Below are 7,138 nucleotides of genomic sequence, written 5' to 3'. Positions count from 1 at the left end.
TACCCAACACTACGTGCGAATCTGTGCAGCATGCAATAACGTTACATTAACACTGTAAACTCTATTCACCTTATGTAGCCATGCCCATTTGAATCGGTTGTGTGGCCGTATCAAAACTTCCGGCTAAAAATAAAATGGCTGGCTGCTCCAATATCGTCTAACTCTGAATTAACTAATAATTTAGCCAATTGTATGTAACATACCAAATAAAAGCAAACGGCAATGTCTAAGAATGCAACGCCATGTAACTGGCTCGTTAAGTCTCCCATTCCAGGGAATTACGTTAACGTCTGCGGGTCTTATTGCCGTTAGTGGCTCGAGCGCTCGGACTCGGAGGAGAGAAAACTATCTGAAGCTTTCTTTGTTGGAGTCCAGGTGTTTTACAAGAAAATGCTCGTCATTGTCGACGATAACGTTATCTGACCTGGCTAACAGTGGATACTCGCTTGCTTGCTGTGTACCGGCTCAAAGTAGTAGGCTACGTTCTTTATTTTACCCCCTGCACTGTCCGCTCCAAAAACAACTCTCTTATTTTGCGGCGTGACCGCCGGAAGTGTTAAAAGGACCCGGAAGAATTTGGCCCACTGTAAGGTCTGAACATAAGGTGAATAACGTTAGTCCTCCTGTATTAGCTATTTGACAAATGGACAAATGGAAATGTATAATGTCATGCAATTACGTTAGCTAAAGATTACCTCGATTTTGTGGAAGATCACGTCAGGCGGCCGGTGATGCGAGGTCTAATATCCTCTACTGGCTTTTTCTTCGGCCTAGAATGTTACCCAGTTGGCAACAGCTAGCATAGACTAAAGAGAGCAAGAAGCAAACAGGCTAGCATTAGCAACTAGCAAGCAGTAAGTGGGGACAACAAGATGGCTGTCGTGGCTCTGCTGTCAGAAAATCTTTCTGAGAGCATTTCGGACACACTTCCTGCATTCGCGGCTCCCGATTTGAACAGATATCCCACAATGCTCCAGGAAAATCCATTCATCCAATCAAACTGAATCAAACATGACCAGGAAGTGGGCTTCATTTGGCCATATCAAAACCCAATGGGTGACGTCACGCTCACTTTATCCATCTATTATACTATCAATGAGGTCGACGCATGCGCAGTGAAAAAGAGGGAATGACAGAATCGACACTGATTGGTTGTGTGGATGTAACGCCTTCACCACGTCTCTGCATAACTTCCCAAGTTCATCCTATTATATCACTGTTGCACGCGCGCAAATGGGCTGCGGATGATACCAAATCAGTATGGACTCACCCGGTCAGCTGGGCATGGTGGTCAGCTGGGCATGGTGGTCAGCTGGGCATGGTGGTCAGCTGGGCATGGTGGTACACTAATAAGTTCCAGACTGACAAGAGGACGAGGCATCGTGGCGGCTGTCGAAAGCTAGCATCGTGGCGCCTAGCAGCAGCATCGTGCATCATCTTGTTGCGTGTTCGGAGTTAACTACAACCAGTCGCAACTGCCGGGGTCACCAGTAAAGAGACACAGGAATGGAGAGACAAGTTGCTTCTCTTTTTTTTTATTTCCAAGAACTCTTACATTACATTGTTCGCTCACAGGTCACGGGATAGACCGAATGCTCTGAGCCACAACGTGGCAATAACCCCTCCCTCAGTCTCCCCACATCCTTCGCCACGTGACTGTGACTCAGCCCAACTGTACTTGTGGCTTATATCCACTAGATGTCACCACAGTACAAGCATTGTTTATTTGTATACAAAAAGTGTGTGTTGGTGAACTCTGGTGCTGCCCGACGTACTCTAGTCCATCCTGGCCTTCAGGGTTCGTGTGGTAATCTTGTCTTTCTCAATGACGTGTACGACGACGCCCATACCAGACACAGCATCTCTATCAACTGCATTCAGCATGGCCTGGGAGATGCTCTCAAACAGGTCCTCGGGTCCCATGTCCGGCTCCCACAAAGATTCACACATGCCGTACATCTGCTCCGAGCAAGTGCCGCTCACAACAAAGTCTTCTGTCACCATGGGGCAGCCAATCAAATCCAGTGAGCAGATGAACGGTTGAAAGGTTTTGGAATCAAGTCCGGCGATCACAGGCTCGATGTAGTATGGTCCAAACCTCCTCTCGTATAACAGGTTGGACACCATGCTCATGAAGATCTTGGGCTTGATCTGGCGACCCTCCTTCAGCTCATACAGGTTGAGTCTGAACTTCAGCCTCTGGGATACTGTCTGCACATCAGTGGCCAGGCCAGCCAGCCCCATGTAGAGCCTGTCTCCCATGGGGAAGATCTTCTGGAAGTCTGTGGTGACCATCTGAGCCTGAATGCCAAATCTCCGGTCTGAAGCTATCGCCACACAGTTATTCCCCCGCATGGCCATGACAGCCCCACCATTGTAGGACAGAATAGACATTTCGACCACGTTGTGGTGTTTTATGGGACCACCTTGTGGGTCCTACTGATCCTATTTATACCACCAGCAGCGGAGGATTTATGACATCACTGATGATGTCACAATGGCTAAGTAGAGAAAGAGTTATCACATCACTGATGATGTCACTGATTTATGACATCAATGGTGATGTCACAAAGCATGAGTAGAGATGGGTTTATGACATCACTGATGATGTCACAATGAAAGATACCATTCTTATAATATTCCTGTTAGTACTGTATTCCTATAATCTTGTACTAGAAATGTTGCGTGCTACATGCTCATTTCTAGGATGGAGACAGACTGGAGACCATGCGCCATGGGCACACTTTTTTTGGTGTGCCATAGTCTCAATGCCAGAGCCATGAGAGTTCTTACGCTGATACACTATGTTACTTCATGCTGCAGATCTCTCTCTGGATATGATACACTACATTACTGCATGCTGCAGATCTCTCTCTGGGTCTGATACACTACGTTACTGCATGCTGCAGATCTCTCTGGGTCTGATACACTACGTTACTGCATGCTGCAGATCTCTCTCTGGATATGATACACTACGTTACAGCATGCTGCAGATCTCTCTGGGTCTGATACACTACGTTACAGCATGCTGCAGATCTCTCTCTGGGTCTGATACACTACGTTACTGCATGCTGCAGATCTCTCTCTGGGTCTGATACACTACGTTACAGCATGCTGCAGATCTCTCTCTGGGTCTCATACACTACGTTACTGCATGCTGCAGATCTCTCTCTGGGTCTGATACACTATGTTACTGCATGCTGCAGATCTCTCTCTGGGTCTGATACACTACGTTACTGCAGGCTGCAGATCTCTCTCTGGGTCTGATACACTACGTTACTGCATGCTGCAGATCTCTCTCTGGATCTGATACACTACGTTACTGCATGCTGCCGATCTCTTTCTGGATCTGATACACTACGTTACTGCATGCTGCAGATCTCTCTCTGCTGTCAGAATTTGTTTCATTGTTTCCGCACGAGATTGATGCCAGAAAAGTGTTTTGGCAAATGTAGGTGATCGGGGCCACATGATGCCACACAGCTCTCCATATGTAGTAGTAGGAGATGTCCTGTGCTGCCCGGGGTCACTTCTAGGGTGGAGACTCTGGAGAAGCTGGGCGGCTGTAGCTCAGGAGGTAGAGCGGGTCGTCACTAATCGCTTTGGATGAAAGAGGTCGGTGGTTCGATTCCCGGCTCCTCCAGTCTGCATGTCGAAGTGTCATTGGGCAAGATACTGAACCCCAAATTGCTCCTGATGGTGTGCCAGCACCCTGCGTGGTAACCTGCCACCATCGGTGTGTGAATGGGTGAATGTACCTACTGATTGTAAAGCGCTTTGGATAAAAGCGCTATATAAATGCAGGCCATTTACCATTTACCATTTAGCAGAAGATGGGCCATGGGCGCACTTCTTTTTGAGTGTGGCCAGCATGGCCAGCAGCTCCATACATGTAAGTCACTGTCGGTCGGTCGGTCCACCAAAAAAATGTTGGTCAACTTTTCTTTTCTTATGTTGTGAATTTATTTATTTACCACTGATTTATTTATATTTGTTTGTATTTTATTTTACATATGTGTACTTTGTATTGTCACCACAACTGTATCATTGTTGCTAATATGACCCTGTAAAGAGTAAACACATATCTCCTTGGGAAGGGGTGGGACTATGGGGAAATGTAAAGAAGACTTTTTCTTTTCTCACTATGACCTGTCAGAAGTATTATTCTTCCTGTAGGGCGGAGCTGCTTATGCGAGCTGTAGGGCGGAGCTGCTTATGCGAGCTGTAGGGCGGAGCTGCTTATGCGAGCTGTAGGGCGGAGCTGCTTATGCGAGCTGTAGGGCCAGCTCAGCGAGCTGCAGGGCGGGCGAGGCCGCGCAGCAGGCGAGCATAGGAATCGAGCGCACGAGATGCCTAGTGGCTTAAAATAGCTGTTGAATAATAGTTGTAGGCTACTAGTTGTCTGTTTACCATTGTTAATCGAATCAGAGGCAATTCTGAAATATTATAACAGGTATAGGCTAGACACATTTATATCATGTTACATTTACATTTGAGGGCAACCATAATGCTGATGTGGCCCCGGATGTGCTATGATTTCCAGATGAGTCACGCTGAAATCCAGAGGATATTATTACGTGAACATAGAGAGGTTGTTATGGAAACGAGAACTTTAAATTGTTCATTGTATTTGTGTTACATAGTTCTAAATGTTGTGATGTTACACCTGAACATTGTATTTGTGTTACATAGTTCTAAATGTTGTCATGTTACACCTGAACACGGCTACAAAGTTTAAATGTGGTACTGTTCCTTCTTAGGTGCGCTTGCAGAGGCAGATTGGAGAAATGTGCTCTCACTGAGTTGCCTTGAAACACAGAAACTAATCCATGATATTGATCAGTGTGTGTTTCATATTGGGCCCCCGTCATCCATCAAGTGAACACTGTGGGATAGGCCTAATTTATATCATCTGAAAGGTGTAATCAAAGATGAATGAACCCCAGCGTGATAGAAATGTGCGCTGGCTCATAATTTCTACCGCTGTGAGTAATGGTAGGAAGGGCTCAACACAATGGCCGCTGCTGAAAGGCGGACAACTAAATAGAAAGTTTGTAAAGCCAGGTTGATGTTGTATTTGTAGTAAGCCACACTTCCTGTTCATCACCGGATGCAATCTCTATGTTCAGAGCTTTTCCACAAAATTGTTCAGACATATATACAGCCCTAAAACAGACATATGTACAGCCCTAAAACAGACATATATACAGCCCTAAAACAGACATATGTACAGCCCTAAAACAGACATATGTACAGCCCTAAAACAGACATATATACAGCCCTAAAACAGACATATGTACAGCCCTAAAACAGACATATATACAGCCCTAAAACAGACATATATACAGCCCTAAAACAGACACAATTTCATTTCACTACTCGTTTATTAACATAATTAATAATAATAGCGTCCTTTTTTGCATAAAGATATGGGTGGTCTGTGTCCGAGGGGAAACAAGCAGACCCAAGGTTTGGCTACGTTAAGCTATCATAGGCCTGTAAGAATATCTATGGTAATGAGAGAGCAGGGCTAAGCTGCTGTGTTGGGGCTCTTCACACAGAAGGCAGAGCCATGTAGATAGAAGAGTCCCGACATCTCCATTCACTCCAATGGACCAGTTTTTTTACTCTCAAGAGTTCCAGGAAGTAAGGTCCTGGATTAAGCAGCACTGTTGAGTTGCAGCAAAATAAGACAGTTTGTGTTGTACTCTGAAAGTGTTTTCCCCGCCTTGAATCAAATTGTACATTATCAGCTTTATTTTAGCATGCAAAAGTAGCGCAAGACCCATTCCTGGCTGTTCATTGGCTAATAAGTCTTGCATTTTGGTCCTCCGCTGACGCCACGCTCTCTCTAGAGGACACTAACAGAGGGTAATGAGAGACCAGGGTTAAGCTGCTGTGTTGGGGCTCTTCACCCATAGGGGGGGCTCTTCACACAGCGGCATGCATTATGTGTCTGTCTTATTTGCATGGGGGATTTCCCCCTGCGTTGTTAACGTATGAGTACTCGAATAGTAGAAATGTTACTCAAATAGTAAAGTTATGAACGAGTACTCCTGCCCATCCCTCTGACAGATTTAAAAGATCAGTAGTATAGAGACACTGCGTAACGCGTCATCATTCAGAAACCACGCCCAAAACGGGGGAAAACACAAACTCCCGTCCAATCGTGGCGTTCTCCTATGGTGCATGGTCGGTGTTGCACAAAGAGATCGTATATATGGAAGATGAACACTCCAACTTACTTCATTGACAGCAAGAGCCACATTTTTCTTCTCGCCAATTCTCAATGGCTTCCTTGTTTTCCTCGGGAGTACAAAAAAACGTTAACTGGCGATTTTTTACATTTGTTGTCTGCGCAGCCCCACCACACAACAGCTTTTAGCTATGTTTAATTCAAGGAAAATGACACTGGTGTGTGGAAATGAACGGAGCTTTTCCCCCGTGCTGGGCGTGGCCTATTTCATGCAGTGTCTCTATAGACCAAATCACCGTGACGTCACCATGTAAACAACATTACTTCCGCGTACTACTTGGGGAAGGCGCCAGGTTTAAATGTGCGTGTTGTCAAATAAATGCTGTCAAAACCTCTCGTTGTTTTCGGCCGACTACTTTTAATTTAAATTCAAACGGTTGGTAAACATGCTTGTCCGACGTATTCAGATTCAGATTCAGATTCAGATTCAGATACTTTTATTGCCACGCAACCAGGTTGGTGGTATTTAGTTTCAGTACATGATGTTATAGCTCTGGCAAAACATGGAAACAGGACATTGATACATTTAGACAATTAAACAGTTACACCGTTCCCACTTCCAACAATAAATACATAAATACAGGATACAAGACCAACAGACGTAAAGTTAGGGTGAGGGGGGAGGGGGGAGAGGGAGAGGGGTGCTGAGGGAGTTCAGAGTCCGTATGGCTGTGGGAAAGAAACTGTTTTTGAAGCGGGTAGTTTTGGTGGGAATTGATCTGTATCGTCTCCTTGAGGGGAGGGGCTGGAACAGGGGGTGGGCTGGGTGGGAGGGGTCCTTAATGATCTTACAGGCACGGGTGATGGTTCGGGAGGTGTATATGGAGTCCAGGGTGGGGAGGTCACAACCAATGATTTTTGCTGCTTTATTAATAATGCGCT

General features: G+C 45.6%; 1 pseudogene across 1 annotated transcript; it reads right to left on the bottom strand.

The window, feature by feature from the left end:
* Positions 1-1,776: 1,776 nt before the first annotated feature.
* On the bottom strand, positions 1,777-2,394 carry LOC310786768 (proteasome subunit beta type-3 pseudogene; annotated as a pseudogene). The gene has a single exon. The product of its transcript is annotated as a proteasome subunit beta type-3 pseudogene (transcript).
* Positions 2,395-7,138: the final 4,744 nt, after the last annotated feature.

The sequence above is a fragment of the Poromitra crassiceps genome, assembly GCF_964638095.1.
Source record: "Poromitra crassiceps genome assembly, chromosome: 12".
NCBI lineage: Eukaryota > Metazoa > Chordata > Actinopteri > Beryciformes > Melamphaidae > Poromitra > Poromitra crassiceps.
The sequence above is the reverse complement of the archived record's forward strand: the minus strand, read 5'-3'. Positions and strand labels throughout refer to the sequence as shown.